This window comes from Dasypus novemcinctus, chromosome 1, assembly GCF_030445035.2.
Source record: "Dasypus novemcinctus isolate mDasNov1 chromosome 1, mDasNov1.1.hap2, whole genome shotgun sequence".
NCBI classification, from domain to species: Eukaryota; Metazoa; Chordata; class Mammalia; order Cingulata; family Dasypodidae; genus Dasypus; species Dasypus novemcinctus.
In genome coordinates, this window is record NC_080673.1 from 130,513,836 (window position 1) to 130,529,173 (window position 15,338).

Below are 15,338 nucleotides of genomic sequence, written 5' to 3' on the forward strand. Positions count from 1 at the left end.
TCACTCAACAATGATTCCAAACAACTGGCTTTGCCCTTTAGGTAGGGAAAAGAAGATTCGGCCCAAGAAATATCAACTTTTTTTTTTAAATCCCCTCCTTGTGATAAAAAAGGGGGGGGGGAATAAAAACTTCTCTGTGTTCATTTGCTGTGCATTCTTGGGTCTGTATTTATTTTTATTTATTCCCCCCCACCTTGCGGCTTGCTTCCTGCCTGCTCTCTGTGTCCTTTTGCTGCGTGCTCGTCTGTGCTTTTACTTGTCTCCCTTTTTGTTGTGTCACCGTGCTGAGTCGGCTCTCCGTGGTGCTGGCGGCTCTCCGCAGCTTGGGGGCGAGCCTGCCTTCACGAGGAGGCCCCAGGATGCAGACCCAGGGCCTCCCATATGGAGACGGGATCCCGACTGATTGAGCCACAGCTGCCTCCTGAAATATCCACTTTCGTAGCTTTCAAGCTACTGAAAATTTAAAAGCAACTATAAAATTAGAAAACTGAAGAAAAGTGTCATAATTCAAATTGGTTATAATCATTCATAGGAAGACATTTAAGCAGTGGATTGGATACTTAAAATAATGGCGTCCTTTCTTCACACATAATCTTATGTGAAAGGCAAATGTGCAAGAGGAGCTGTTCAGGTTGAAGGAGGCCGGCACATAGAGACCATCTTGTTTGTCACCTTTTCAGACTTCAAAGTGATTCAGAAGCACCTTTGTGGGATCCAAAGAATTCCAGCTAGAACCCATCAGGTTAAAAAGAAGCAGGCTTTCTTTGATTCATAAGTCCATAGGTCCTGGCCTCTAGAATCTGGGTCTGAGGGGTAGATGAGGTGGCAAGAGCCATTTAGTGTTTCTGCACAGCCATTGTGTACATTCCTGCCCAGCCTGTGGGATGGATATGTGTGGGACTGACCCACAATAGTAGTCTTGGTGCACCAGGGAGTGGAGACAGCATCCTGAGTAAAAGACAGTCCAGGGGCCATGGGGACTGTCCAAATTATGAAGTTCAAAGGCAATGAAGTAGGCACAAGATCTGAAGCAAAGGATCTGCAACTGGGATTAGGTAATACTGAACTGGGAGTATGAGAATGGAGACAGAAGGCAGAAAGTGGACGTTGGGATACAAGGAGAAAGTCTTTAAGGTTCCCAGTGGGAAGTGAGGGAGCTGCAAGGGCCTTAGGTAGTGTGGGGATGGTCCTGGCTGTGGAAGGAAGTGACTTGAGTCCCATTTTCTTCAGTTCCTGTGTGGGGAACTTGAACACATTGTGAGACAGGGGTCTTAGACACTGTTTTAGTTTCCCAGCTGTTAAAATAAACATGATACAATGGGTTGGCTTGAAAATAGGAATTTATTGGCTCAAGGTTTTGAGGTTAGAAGTCCAAAATTAAGGCGTCGGTGAGGTGATTCTCCTTCAGGACTGTGGTTCTCATGGACCCTTGACTTATCTGCTACGAACATATGGTGACATCTGCTCTTTCCTCTTCTGAGTTCTGTTGACTTCCAGCTTCTGGTTGCTCCCTGTGCCATTCTCTCTGTGTCCAATTTCCTTTTCTTATTAGGATTTCAGCTGTATTGGATTAAAGCCCACCCTCATTTAGTTTGGGCACACCTTAACTAATAATATCTTCAAAGGTCCTATTTAAAAGTGGGTTCACACTGATAGGAACAGAGGTTGCAAACTGAATATACCTTTTGTGGGTGACATGATTCAATCCCCAACAGATGCTTATATCTTCGGTTCATCTTGCCCTCTTCCTCCATCTCACTGATTCTGGGTACTAATCTGATTAAGGATGGGCTTCAGGACTTACTTTTTCACAAGGACTCAAATTCATTTCCTCCCTAAAATTTAATTTGATTAATTTTTAAATCCTGAATTGCGACGGCTTGCTCGGTCGGTAGAGGTGGGGTCTGGCTGCGGACGAGGGGTCGGTCCAGCTCTGGACGAGGGGTCGGTCCTGCTTGGGACGAGGGGTTGGTCCCACTTGGGACGAGGGGTCGGTCCGGCAGCAGACGAGGGATCGGTCTCACAAGGGGTTGCGCGGTTCGGCTGACGGGGTCGCCCGGTGAAGCCGGCGATGAAGGGGTCGCCCGGAGAAGCAGGCGACGAAGGGGTCGCCCGGAGAAGCAGGCGACGGACTGGGGACAAGGGAGGCCAGGCCCTTGTCGGGGGCTCTCAGGACTGGAGGGCGCACGGCAGAAGAACTACCGCGGAGACAAGGTAAACACGCAAGTCCACTTTACTGAGGGAGAGGCAACAGTTTTATAGGGGCTGGGGAAGGCTGATTGGTTGAAGCCACACCCTGTTCTGATTGGTTGCCGGCGAAAGGTCAGTGGGCGGTACGGTACTGGACGGGGGAGGGGTGGTGGTTAGGGATTGGCTGTCGCTGTTGCTGGGGGAAGGGGCAGGGTTTAGGGATTGGTGGCTGCTGTTGCTGGGGTGGAGGGCAGACTTGAGTTTCCCGCCCACGCCTGGCTGTTGCTGCTGTCGGGGGAAGGGAAAAGGGCGGGCTGGATTTTTCCGCCCACACCTGGCTGTTGCTGCTGTCGGGGGAGGGGAAAAGGGCAGACTGGAATTTTCTGCCCTGCGCCTGCGCAGGGAGAAGGAAGAAGGGTGCCGCCCCACAAGGCATCGGGTGGCGCCATCTGGGAGGAGGGGCGGCCGCGGAAGCATGGCTGCCGAGAAGGGGAGACCCGAGGGCACTCTGTGCCCATGCCGAGCTTCCTTCAGGGGTGGCGGTGAGTCCGACCAGCCACCCTATTATGGGGGCAGCGGAATTAGGCCTGCCGCGGCCGCTCCCCTGCCAGGCCAGCAGACCACACTTCAGCCCGAGGGGTGACCGCATTTCCCCCTTCTTTTCAAATAAGGGCCAGGATGGCAGCAGCAACAAGTAGCCGAGGCCCAAGAGGCAGTAAGCAATGAGGGAAGCGGGCTGAAGAGGGAGGTGAGTATGACAGGGATACAAATGTACAATTTGGGGGGCAGTATCTTGCCCTTGCAAGCAAGGGTGGCCAATGTCCAATTCTTGTTGATCTCGGTGGCTATAAGGTCCATCTGCTTGTTAAAAGTCCAGGATGACAGCGCGTTACAGGTAGTTGATCTCTTCTTGGCGGCGAAGAGCGGTAGAGGCAGACTGTGTGATGGTCTGGAGGATCGCAGCGGTGAGGACAAGTCGCGTCAGGGCACCAGCGACGGTGGTGGCGGCAGCGTCGGGAGTGGTGGAGACGTAGGCGAGGACAATAAGAAGGCCAAAGTCTTCATGGGCGCGAGAGAGGCCGATGTTAATGGGGCGGGCCGACATGGGGCGGCCCAATCTGCAACGCAATAGGGGTTCAAGTGAAAAAAGGAGGGGGGCGGGGGACGAGAAAGGACGCTTTGGATGGCTGAGAAGAGGAGTGAGGTCGAGACAGGAGGAAGCGCCGCAGAAGTATGGGGAGCTGTTAAAAGCAGAAACGTTATTAGATGCTAGAAAGCAGGCCGCAGGCCGGGGAAAGCAGGTTGCGGGCCGTTTCGTGGGGCTGGAGCTGCTTGAGAGCGATGGCGGCATGGGGGGCCGTGGTTACAATCTTCTGGGGTGGTAGTGGCTAGACAGATGGTGGAAAATATTATCAAGAAAGCAAAGGTTATGAGAAAGAAATAGAGTATTAAAGGCTGTGGGGGAAGTGAGAAGATCATTTAGAGGATAGGGTTGAGAATGGTATGTTTAAGACAGAAGCTTTGTGGTTTGTAGGAGACTGCTTTATAAACGAAGGAGAATGAGGGCAGTAAATATAGTAACGATAGATAGGAAGATGACAGTGAGGAGGAGTCTTTGTTTAAGGTTCCAATCGTCCGGCGCAACAGTGGCTAGGCCTATAGCGAGGGGTGTTGCTAAATAGACAATGGCTGCAAAGACAAAATCATCTTCTGTTTCCTTAAGAATAACTTTTCTTTAAATACTTAGTAGCACGCAATATTAGAAACCGTTTCCTAAAAGCAAGTTGGCAGGGGAGCTTGGTTGCTGTTAATCTTTCCTGTTATAAAATTACCTTTTATTATTATTATCATCAATTTAGTTTTATATATATATATTTAAGAATGACCTTTTGGAATTAGCCATTTAATACCTTAATGTAAACTATTGAAGATAAATTTTATCCTTACAGAACACATTCCCTTACGTAAAGTTATCACAATACCTTTTACACTTGCCGCATGCAAATTAAATTTCAAGAGTTTATGAAAAATTAGCCATCTTACTTTAGCACAAAATACGTCTTTTTGCAAAACTTATTACATTTCCGTTAGCATTTTTACAAACTTTTAACCTTTTTAATATTCATATAAGTTTTACATTCTTTATATTATCCTGTGAAGAAAAATAAGTTATTCATTTTAATCTAGGCAAGAACAACTTTTTATGAAGACGTACAGTTAATTTTGTTAATTAAGACTTACAATTTTTTTTAATTGTAGATATCTTATTAACATTTAAACTTATGTATTAATATAATAAACTTAAGTATTAATATAAGCGCTTATTTAATTTTTGGCCATTTGAATAGAGCTCTTTTAAAGATTTCTAGTAATTTATATTTACCATCCGGAGGTATCACAATATACGTTGACATTGAACGAACAGACAGACAAACACAGAACAATTACAACACATTAACAGAAATATATAATTTATTTACAGTTGGCTCATAATTCTTACTTTCTTGGTATAGCTGCTTTTAAATCCTTTTTTATATAGCATATCATAGATTATACCCTTCAAGATTTCTTCTGGACTTCATGTTGCCTGTAATAAGCCAGGAGGGAATCTTTTACCTTCCTGCTCCACAGCAAAAGTGACCCTATCTATAAGGCGAGTATAGGTGTCCGGGTCCCAAAGCTGACACGTGGTAAGCCACGGATTAAAGGGGAGAAGAAGGTCCCGATATACTTGAAGCTGTTTGAAAGAGATCTTACACCGGTGAGTGTCTAGGAGACCGGTGAGGGCCCGAACTTGTGGGGCTTGCTTAGCAGATAGGATGTTACCCATTGCTAATGGCCTTTTGGAGCCGATAAGAAAAGGGGCCCTTACCTTGAGAGCGCGGCGATGGGAGCCGAGGTGCGCGGTGAGACGAGGGGTCGGAGCCGGTGGGGCTCCGACGGTGGTCGCGGGCCAAGAGAAGGCCCCGACGAGGGGAGGGCGGGACGACGAGCAGTGGAGCAAGGCAAAGGGGAGCAAGCGTGGAGGGGAGGAGGCAGAGGTGAAGGCAGGGGAGGAGGTGCTCAGGCACATGCTCCTGAGAGTTTTATTGGTGCCTCTTAATCACAGCGGGTCGGTATAAGCCCCCGACATGGAAGGAGAAAGCCATCCAGCGATTCTCCCAGACCGCCGTGGATCATATGAGGTCACCAAGGTTCAGGAGCAGCAATGCAGAGCGAAAAGATAGGGGTGAGAAGAGAGGAGAGCGTAGGGCTATGGTAGGATTACTTCAGACGTGCAAGCGCGTGCTCCCGAGAAATCCAAGGCTCCTCTTAATCATAGCGGGTCGGTATAAGCCCCCGACATGGAAGGAGAAAGCCATCCAGCGATTCTCCCAGACCGCCGTGGATCGTATGAGGTAGCCAAGGCTCAGGTAGCAGCAATGTTGCACGAGAGAAGTCCCAAGGTGAGAAGAGAGGAGGGCGTAGGGCTGTGGTAGGATTACTTCAGACATGCAAGCGCGCGCTCCCGAGAAATCCAAGGCTCCTCTTAATCATAGCGGGTCGGTATAAGCCCCCGACATGGAAGGAGAAAGCCATCCAGCGATTCTCCCAGACCGCCGTGGATCGTATGAGGTAGCCAAGGCTCAGGTAGCAGCAATGTTGCACGAGAGAAGTCCCAAGGTGAGAAGAGAGGAGGGCGTAGGGCTGTGGTAGGATTACTTCAGACATGCAAGCGCACACTCCCGAGAAATCCAAGGCTCCTCTTAATCATAGCGGGTCGGTATAAGCCCCCGACATGGAAGGAGAAAGCCATCCAGCGATTCTCCCAGACCGCCGTGGATCGTATGAGGTAGCCAAGGCTCAGGTAGCAGCAATGTTGCACGAGAGAAGTCCCACGGTGAGAAGAGAGGAGGGGGGGGCTGCCAGGTTATGGAGTGAGGCTGTGGTGGGGTTGCCTTGCCCCACGTTGGGCGCCAACTGCGACGGCTTGCTCGGTCGGTAGAGGTGGGGTCTGGCTGCGGACGAGGGGTCGGTCCAGCTCTGGACGAGGGGTCGGTCCTGCTTGGGACGAGGGGTTGGTCCCACTTGGGACGAGGGGTCGGTCCGGCAGCAGACGAGGGATCGGTCTCACAAGGGGTTGCGCGGTTCGGCTGACGGGGTCGCCTGGCGAAGCCGGCGACGAAGGGGTCGCCCGGAGAAGCAGGCGACGAACTGGGGACAAGGGAGGCCAGGCCCTTGTCGGGGGCTCTCAGGACTGGAGGGCGCACGGCAGAAGAACTACCGCGGAGACAAGGTAAACACGCAAGTCCACTTTACTGAGGGAGAGGCAACAGTTTTATAGGGGCTGGGGAAGGCTGATTGGTCGAAGCCACACCCTGTTCTGATTGGTTGCCGGCGAAAGGTCAGTGGGCGGTACGGTACTGGACGGGGGAGGGGTGGTGGTTAGGGATTGGCTGTCGCTGTTGCTGGGGGAAGGGGCAGGGTTTAGGGATTGGTGGCTGCTGTTGCTGGGGTGGAGGGCAGACTTGAGTTTCCCGCCCACGCCTGGCTGTTGCTGCTGTCGGGGGAAGGGAAAAGGGCGGGCTGGATTTTTCCGCCCACACCTGGCTGTTGCTGCTGTCGGGGGAGGGGAAAAGGGCAGACTGGAATTTTCTGCCCTGCGCCTGCGCAGGGAGAAGGAAGAAGGGTGCCGCCCCACAAGGCATCGGGTGGTGCCATCTGGGAGGAGGGGCGGCCGCGGAAGCATGGCTGCCGAGAAGGGGAGACCCGAGGGCACTCTGCGCCCATGCCGAGCTTCCTTCAGGGGTGGCGGTGAGTCCGACCAGCCACCCTATTATGGGGGCAGCGGAATTAGGCCTGCCGCGGCCGCTCCCCTGCCAGGCCAGCAAACCACACTTCAGCCCGAGGGGTGACCGCACTGAATAAATCAAATGATCAATTTTTACATCATATATGACTTATTTTACTGAAGTTTTTGAGGGTTGTGTGTGATCCTGGGGGGATGAAGGAACCACCCATCTTATAGCTCAAAGCATAAACACCCAAGGACTTCTCCCAGCTGACGTAGTGTAGGGGCCACATACTATGATGTATAAAAGTTGGCAGTGCCCATCCTTTTGTGTCCCTAGGGGGATTAACACTTAGAACTACCAGAGAGGGGGACAAATCATTGGTGGGAGGAAGAAAAGCTTAAGAATTCTAATTTGTTTTCTACCTAGTGCTTACGAGTTGTTTCCTTTCAAAAATGTCTTAAAAGCAGGATACTTCACAGAGGACTAACCTAGATGGATAAAAGTATTAATCAGTGAAATACAACCTCAGGCAACTGTGATGAGCTCAAGCCTCTCCTGATGAGTTCTTATCCTTCCTGGTGCCCGTGGCTTACGTAGAGCTGTGGAGAGAATGCTAAAACCTGTAAGTCATTTAAACACAGGGCTAGAAAACACTAAAAAACAGAATTGTAAATGGAATGGGAAATTATAGATTTATTCCAGCTCCAACTTGTGGCAATTTAGAGAGTATGTTTCACAGTCCATAGCCCAGAGCCTGTTTTCAAGGCTGGGGTCATCTGAGGTGGTTATTTGAGGCTTCTGGGGTCAATATTCCCTGAGACACTGAAGAGGAGAGATCTATCCAAAGAAGAAGAGAGATTCCATCGGACGTAGAGCTGGCTAAGACGCATGCTAGCCTTTGATAAACTGACACGTTTCTGAGACCCAGATGCTGTAAGGAAACTTGGGCAGAGGCCTTAAATCTCAGGGATTCTCTGAAATTGATTGGTCCATATCTGTCCAGAGAGAACCAAGCATAATCTAAAATTGGTCAAGCTCCTGGAAACCCAGAAGAGACAGGAGAGTCCAAATGTCTGTATTCTATTTCTCAGACCTTGAGGCTACAGAGAAATTTGAGACAGGATATCTTAAGGTCATTCAGCAAGTTGATGGCAAAGCCAGGTTTAGAGCCCCTGTTCCTTACTGACTCCCAGTCCAGTGGTTTTTCATCTAAACAGTTGTACCCCAACTTACATGTGCCAAAAATCTGGTTTTTTGGTAATCAGCCTTCCTCCCTCCCTCCCTCCCTCCTTCCTTCCTTCCTTCCTCCCTCCCTCCTTTCCTCCCTCCCTCCCTCCCTCCTTTCCTTCCTTCCTTCCTCCCTCCCTCCTTTCCTTCATTCCTCCTTTCCTTCCTCCCTTCCTTCCTTCCTCCCTTCCTTCCTTCCTTCCTTCCTTCCTTCCTTCCTTCCTTCCTTCCTTCCTTCCTTCCTTCCTTCCATTTTCAAACATTTAATGCCCACCATATGTCTGGAACTATGCCATTTTCAGACAGATAAACATGAATAATACCCAGTCTTGTTCCCTTAAAACCTTAAGCTTTAAATAATCATCCATTGATAAAGTGGAGAAAGCTTCACTTACAGACTTATGAGATCAAGGGTCTTTCTAGCAAAATTCCATTACTATTTACCAAGAGCCCTATCAGGAGTCTAGAATCAAGTCTAGAACCAAGTACATATTCATGTGCATGTGAGTTTGTGCTTCTGACAGGATTGATGAAGTCTAATTTCAGCTAATGGAAATATTTCAACAGAAGCACTTGTTTTCTATTCATGGGGTGATGTGAGCTCCTCTGTGACCTATTTACCATTATTTTCTTTTCAGAGGTGGGAGTCTGGCAGATGCAAGGGATGGCTGAGAGGCTCGAGGGAGGTGAGGGTGGTGAGGGGACAGGGATGTTGGGGAAGGCCCTGTGCTGTAGTAGGTCTGAGGAGACAGGACTGAATCCAGGCCTAATAATGTCCTGTAGGACCCTGGGAACCTCAGGTAGACACTTTCTGGGTAAGGGCTCAGTGTGAGTTCAGAGAATAGAGTTGAGCATGCCAAAACCGCAGTCAAGAGCAGAGAAGGAAGCAGAAACTGATGGGCATGCCAAAACTGGGTCAAAGACAAATTCATAGCAGCCCCAGTGATCTCTGAGCCAGAGAAGCCATGCTGAGGACAGATTGACCTCAAGAAAGGATTTTATTGTTGCTGGTGGCTCTGTCAGATGCGGGAACTCAATTCCCCATGTGGGACTAAGAGTTCCTGTGGAGTAAAACATATGGCTGGTGCAGGCAGACTCAAAGTCTTTTGAGGCTCCGTGGATGTTGTCATGACTACTGACTTATTAAGGAGATGTAGATGGGAGTATAAGGAAAAGCATCAGTCTCTTAAAGTTTCTTCTGGCTTATTCCCTCCCTGATCACATAAGGAAGAGTAAGAAAACTCTCCATTGGTATTTCATCACAGAGGTAATTTCAGTCCACTTACACAAGGTGACAGAGTAAGTGTATATCACAGTGCCATGTCCGCATTATTTTAAAAAGACTGCATCAGTGTTCCTCCTCATACTTATAAACAAAAATGCATACAGGGGAATGTAGTGATGAAAAAAGCCCATTGGAGGAAAGCACTGAAGGAAAGGAATTTTCTTGGGCTTGAAACTTATATTCAGGGTTGAGAGGTGTGGTTGACAACATACTCCCATGATCCCAATTCTTTTAAACACCATATTCTTTATAGTCCCAACTCTCTGAAGTTTAGAACCCAGGAATCCAGAGATCCAAGTTTAGGGCTGATTTATTTGTTTGTTCACTAGACATTGTTTAAGAAACAATATATTGGGTGCCAGGAATGCAGAGGTGAGTAAATACGATTTCTACTCTTAAAGAGCATGCAATCCAGCCATAGAGAGAGAAATGTATATTAATAATAGAGATGAAGTATGAATGCCAATAATAGATGCCCTAACAGCATATAAAGAGAAATGCTTACTTACGGCTAGGATGGAGTAGGCAAAAGCTTCTTTCAGAAGGTGACCCTTAAACTGAATCTTGAAGGATGTCAGCTGGAAAAAAAGGGAACAATATTCCAGGCAGAAGGAAGAGAATCTGCAAAGGCACATAGCTGTGGAAAAACATGCTATTTTCAGAGAGTTTAGTATGACTCGGGACCAGGGAAATTGTGGAGGTGAGTGGCAATATGGTTGGAAAGGTAGGTAAGGGGCCAATTCATTCTCCTTAAGGCTCTTATATTCTGTATTTAGGCATTTGAATTTTATTCTAAGGGTTGTTTGGCTTAAAACATTTTTGGGGGGCTATTTTTCTTTTTGAAAATCCTTTCAAAACTTATGCAGAACCCTAATATATGAATTTAATGTAGGCTGTGTATAACTTTGTTATCTAAATTGCTAATCAGACAAGGAATCTATTAGGGAAAATAGGAGAATCAATTCTTTCATTTAATTGATAATTATTTATTAAGTGCCAGGCACTTTTTATAGTACTGGAGTTACAATGGTGACCAAGATAGCCAGTTATAGCTCTCATGTGGCTTACCTTGTAATGGAGAAGGTAAGAAAACAAATAGAGCAAGATCATTTCAAGTACTTATAATTGTTATGAATAAAAAGCAAACCAGCCAATGACATGATAGGTCTGAGGGCTAGGTTTTAGTGGGTGATTAGGGAAAGCTTCTCTGAGGATACCATTGGAACAGAAATGTAAATAATGAAAGAGCCACCATATGAGGACCTGGAGACAGATGAAGCTGTGAGTGTCCAAGAATGGGGGCAGGTAGGGAGACCTGAAAAGCCATTTGCCATGGTCCAGGGAAGGGATGAAAGAGACTAAAATGAGAAGAGGAGTAGATGGATTTTGGATACATTTTGGAGGCAGACCATCAGGAGGACAGGTTGTGGGGAGAAAAAGAAAAGTATGAACCCTAAGTTTCTGGTTTGAGCAACTGGGTAGATGGTTATTCTGTTACAAAGGGAAGAACAGTTAAATGAGTTTGGTATTATGGAAATAGAAATAAAATAATTGGCACATTCAATGATTATTTTTTCTTTTTCATTTTTCCTTTTTTATTGTCATTTTCTTTAAAGATACATAAATCACACAAATGTTACATAAAAAAATATAAGTGGTTCCCATATACCCCACTACCCACACACCCCCCCAGTCCTCCCACATAGACAACTTCTTTCATTAGTATGGTACATTCATTGCATTTGATGAGTACATTTTGGAGCATTGCTATACAGCATGGATTATAGTTTGTGTTGTAGTTTCACTCTCTCCTGGTCCATTCAGTGGATTATGGCATCTGTCCTCCATCTGTCCCTGCAATATAAAATGTCCAACATAGGTCCAAGTGTTGGATAGACTCGGATTTAAGTTTGACTTCCTGCCACATCTGTAGTCATCATCACCTTCAACAATAATAGCAGCTGTCTGGCTCTGTTAGAAGACTTGTCAGCTGCCACACAAAATCCATCACATCAATTACACATAGGGACTGTGCCCTCTATTTGTGTCTTCTAGCTGTGTGGCAAACAGAAGGAATCAGACAGATAAGAAAAGACTTGCACGGTTAGACCAAGTTGAGTCAGGGTGAATTTCCTATTCCTGTTAGAGATGATACATGTGACTGCCATTTGCCTGTTTTCTCTCAGATCCATTTCCCACCCTGCCCCTGCTCTGCCCTGATCACAGGGAATTACATTTCCAGATAGGTTTGGTCATTGGGAGGCACAGGCAGAAGACTATAGGGTGGGAAGAGGGAAGAAGTTAGACATTTCTTCCTCACTTGCCCTGTCCTGGGTGAGGCTCATCTCCCATGAGACAGCTTCCTTTCATGATACCCGACTTCCATATGTCCCCTGCCCTGGTCCCAGCTCTTCCAATGACCTATGCTTCTGGGCTCTTCTAATGCCACTTCCTTGTGCTTCCTTGTCCTCCTGTCCCCATGTGATAGTGGCTTCCTTCTATGGCCTCACCATTCCTTTTTCGCTTTCTGAGCTTCTCTAGTATGTGTTTAATCAATTTCCCAAACTCAGTTTCCTCTATTTTTAAGCTCCAGAGTGGTTTCTCATTTTCTAGTTTCTTAAGAGGACTCTGATTGATAGGATACATATTTGTTCTCTTGGGTTCTGAGAACCCGGGATGTTAGTTAGCCAATCAGTTTATTTTGTGGTCCTCATCTACCTCTCTGATTTCATCACTTAATTACTCTTCAGCCCCACTCTGCCTTCTTGCTAGTCACATTAATTTTTTTGTTCTGTGACCTCATTCCACACACAGGAAAATTGCACTTGTTGTCTTCTTGGTTTAGAAAAACTCTGTGCAGATTTTTATGAAGGACCTCATTGCTAAATCAACTGGATGTTTAGCTTCACAGTTTCAACCTATCTACTCTGATGCTTGTCTTCATTAGATTGGATAATTAAGAGTTCCTTACATCAACTTCTTTGCACATCCTGTTTCCAAAAATCAAATACACAAGTACTTTTTTTTTTTGAGATTCTACTAGGAATGTTCAAAGGTTCTGTTTAGTTTTATGACCCTTCAATAGCAAAGGCCTTTGAAGTTTACACTCTAGAAGGAGGTGTCATATTTCATGCATGCATCAACTGACCTTACCCAGCAGTTCAGCTTATAAAATTTTCTGGGTGAATTGTGGAATGTTTTTGCTTGGTCAAATGCCTTAGTTGGAGAACAATGAAAACACTTTCTAAAACTTAAGTTATAAGTCGGGAAAACTGTCATTGAGAAGGCCAGAAAAACCCCATGATAGATCACATTTTGCCTGAGGGATCCACTATTGTATTTCCATCTGTCTGGAATAAGCCATGCTTTGAAAATGCAACTGCTCTTTGATGATGTCCCGCCAGTCCTTCTCCTGGGTGATCAAATAGTTCAATTAATTTTCTTTCTGTTTTCTGGTTAGACTAGATTCTGAAGGCACTAAGAGTCTGGAGAGAGTGGCAAACAAAGATAGAGTTGATATACAGGTGCAAAGATTTGTCTGAAGAAGCTGTATGTGTGTGTGTGTGTGTGTGTATGTGTGTTTGCATGCCCTTTGGGTGAGCAGGTGCCAAAAAGGGCAGTGGGTAGAATCAAGGCCTTTCTTTTGCAGTTTTGCCCAGAACTGTCTCTAGAGGCTGGAATTGTGATGAAATAGTCTCATCTATGGAGGATGTGTTTTACTTTATTGCCTCTTGTCCTTCTACCTCAAACAAAAATTCTACTTTGTAAATCCATGTTTTGATAAGGAGAAGAACAACTCCTGGAATGAATGGAGCTTGTTTTCTCACCTTGTTCCCACATTCCAAAGCATATTTTATTAGTCCATTAATTTAGAAATTTGCTCAGGTAGTTGACTATTACTGAACCATTAGTAATAAACATTCAAGTCTCATTCTTGAATTTACAGGGGCTGTTAGGAAATGGTTAAGTATTAATCTAATAGTTTAGGAGAAAAAGTCAACTGTTATGTTTGGTATAAATAAATAAAGTTATGTACTTTCCTAGGTCTGGGGAAATTAGCAAGCCTCAGACTAGATGGCTATTTCAATATCGAGTCTGTTAATTATGGGGAGGAGCAGATGTTCATGAAGCAATTTACATTCAACAGGTGCACCATGGCTACAACTAATTGATGTGAAAGGCACAGTGGAGATAGTTTGGAAAGAATGCCATTCTGTTCCTTGCCTGCTGGACCGCCTAATGTTTCTAAAGAAAATGCTATTTTATAAATTATTAAAAAATTTTTAGGTGTTATAATGGCCACTTGCTTGATTTGTCTGGAATCAAGTATAATTTATATCTAGCTAGCAGTTGACTATTTTTATTATTTTATGATTATAATTTTTATTTTTATAATTTATTTGTTATTTTTCTTTTATTTTTTATTATTTTTATTTGTTTGGCTTTATTTTTGGGGGAGATTTTGGGTTGCAGAAAGGTCACAAATGTGGCAGGGGAGGATTACTGGTGGGGTGTCAGTGATGGGGGTTGTGTGGGGAGGGATGTACCTGGGGCATACCTCTATGGCATATGAATATGTTCAAGTGGTCATGGGGTGTTTTCTCAGTGGGTAGAGAGCCACACAATAGCCAAAAGAACATTGAATTTCCATCCTGGGAAGTCCTGCTGCATTCTCTAATAGAGTGGCAAGAATCTTGAGTGCATGGGCATTGTGTAGTGAAGGAGGACAGACCATTATACCAGGCCCCTGATATTGATAGTTGTATTTATGAACCTTCTCTTGTGAAATTGAAACTTAGCCTAGTAATGCTATATTGCTATATTGCCTAAGAGTTACCTACTGAAAGCTTCCTTGTTGCTCAAATGTGGCCTCTCTCTAAGCCAAACTCTGCATATAAACACATTACCTCCCCCACAGAGTGGGACTGACTCCCAGGGATGAGCCTCTCTGGCACCAAGGAATTATTACCAAGCACCAGCTAGCAATGCATTTGGAAAAAGACCTTCATCAAAAAGAGGAAATATTAAATACGAATGAATTTTTATGGCTAAGAGATTTCAAAGTGAGTTAGGAGGTCATTCCAGGGGTTAAACTTATGCATGTCTTAGCAGGATCTCATTAACTGCCATAGTAAACAGTGCCTCAAACAGAGGGGCTCCTAGGGTTCTAGAGACATCTAGACAATATAGACAGGGCAGACCATCTCAGGAATTTGACACCTGTCAGTGAGCCTTACTTTGGAATATATGCTCCCCAGTGTAACAGAATTAGACTCATTTATAATTTCCCTACGCATGGCTCTTGTGCCCCTTTTATTTGAAACTATAATTAACACTCTACTCATATAGAGACTTAAATCTTCAATCTGTTCATATGCCAGTTGAACCCTGAATCTCAGTAGAGTTGCAACATCTACTCTCCAGTTTACTGGACACATTCAGGACAACTAACAAAAGGATGATGGACAATACCCATTCTAAAAAACATGGAGTGTCTATAACTGCAAGCAAAACAGTTCTATCCATCTGCCACATGGGATCTAAGCCCCCTCTAAAATGGGTGGGCATAGCCATCCCAAAATCTTCAAGATTGAGGAATGAACAAACATAAGGGGGAAATGCAACTATGGACCAAAGTAGACTTATTATTCTATCATTGATATAAAGGCAGAGGTTCTGAGGGGAGGGAGAAGGAAGAATAGGTGTAACATGGGACATTTTTGGGACATTTGAATTGTCCTACATGACATTGCACTGATAGATACAGGACATTACACATTTTGCCAAAACCTATAAAACTGTGCAAAATGTAAACTATAGATTGCTATAATGTAAATGATAGTCCATGGTTAGGAGCGATG

General features: G+C 45.5%; 1 long non-coding RNA gene across 1 annotated transcript; it reads right to left on the reverse strand.

Annotated features, from left to right (window-relative positions):
* Positions 1 to 1,328: 1,328 nt before the first annotated feature.
* On the reverse strand, positions 1,329 to 10,084 carry LOC131278491 (uncharacterized). Its single transcript, XR_009185807.2, has 4 exons — positions 9,987 to 10,084; positions 7,490 to 7,564; positions 1,683 to 1,835; positions 1,329 to 1,560 (listed from the first exon to the last, which is right to left on the reverse strand). It is a non-coding gene; the product is annotated as an uncharacterized lncRNA (long non-coding RNA).
* Positions 10,085 to 15,338: the final 5,254 nt, after the last annotated feature.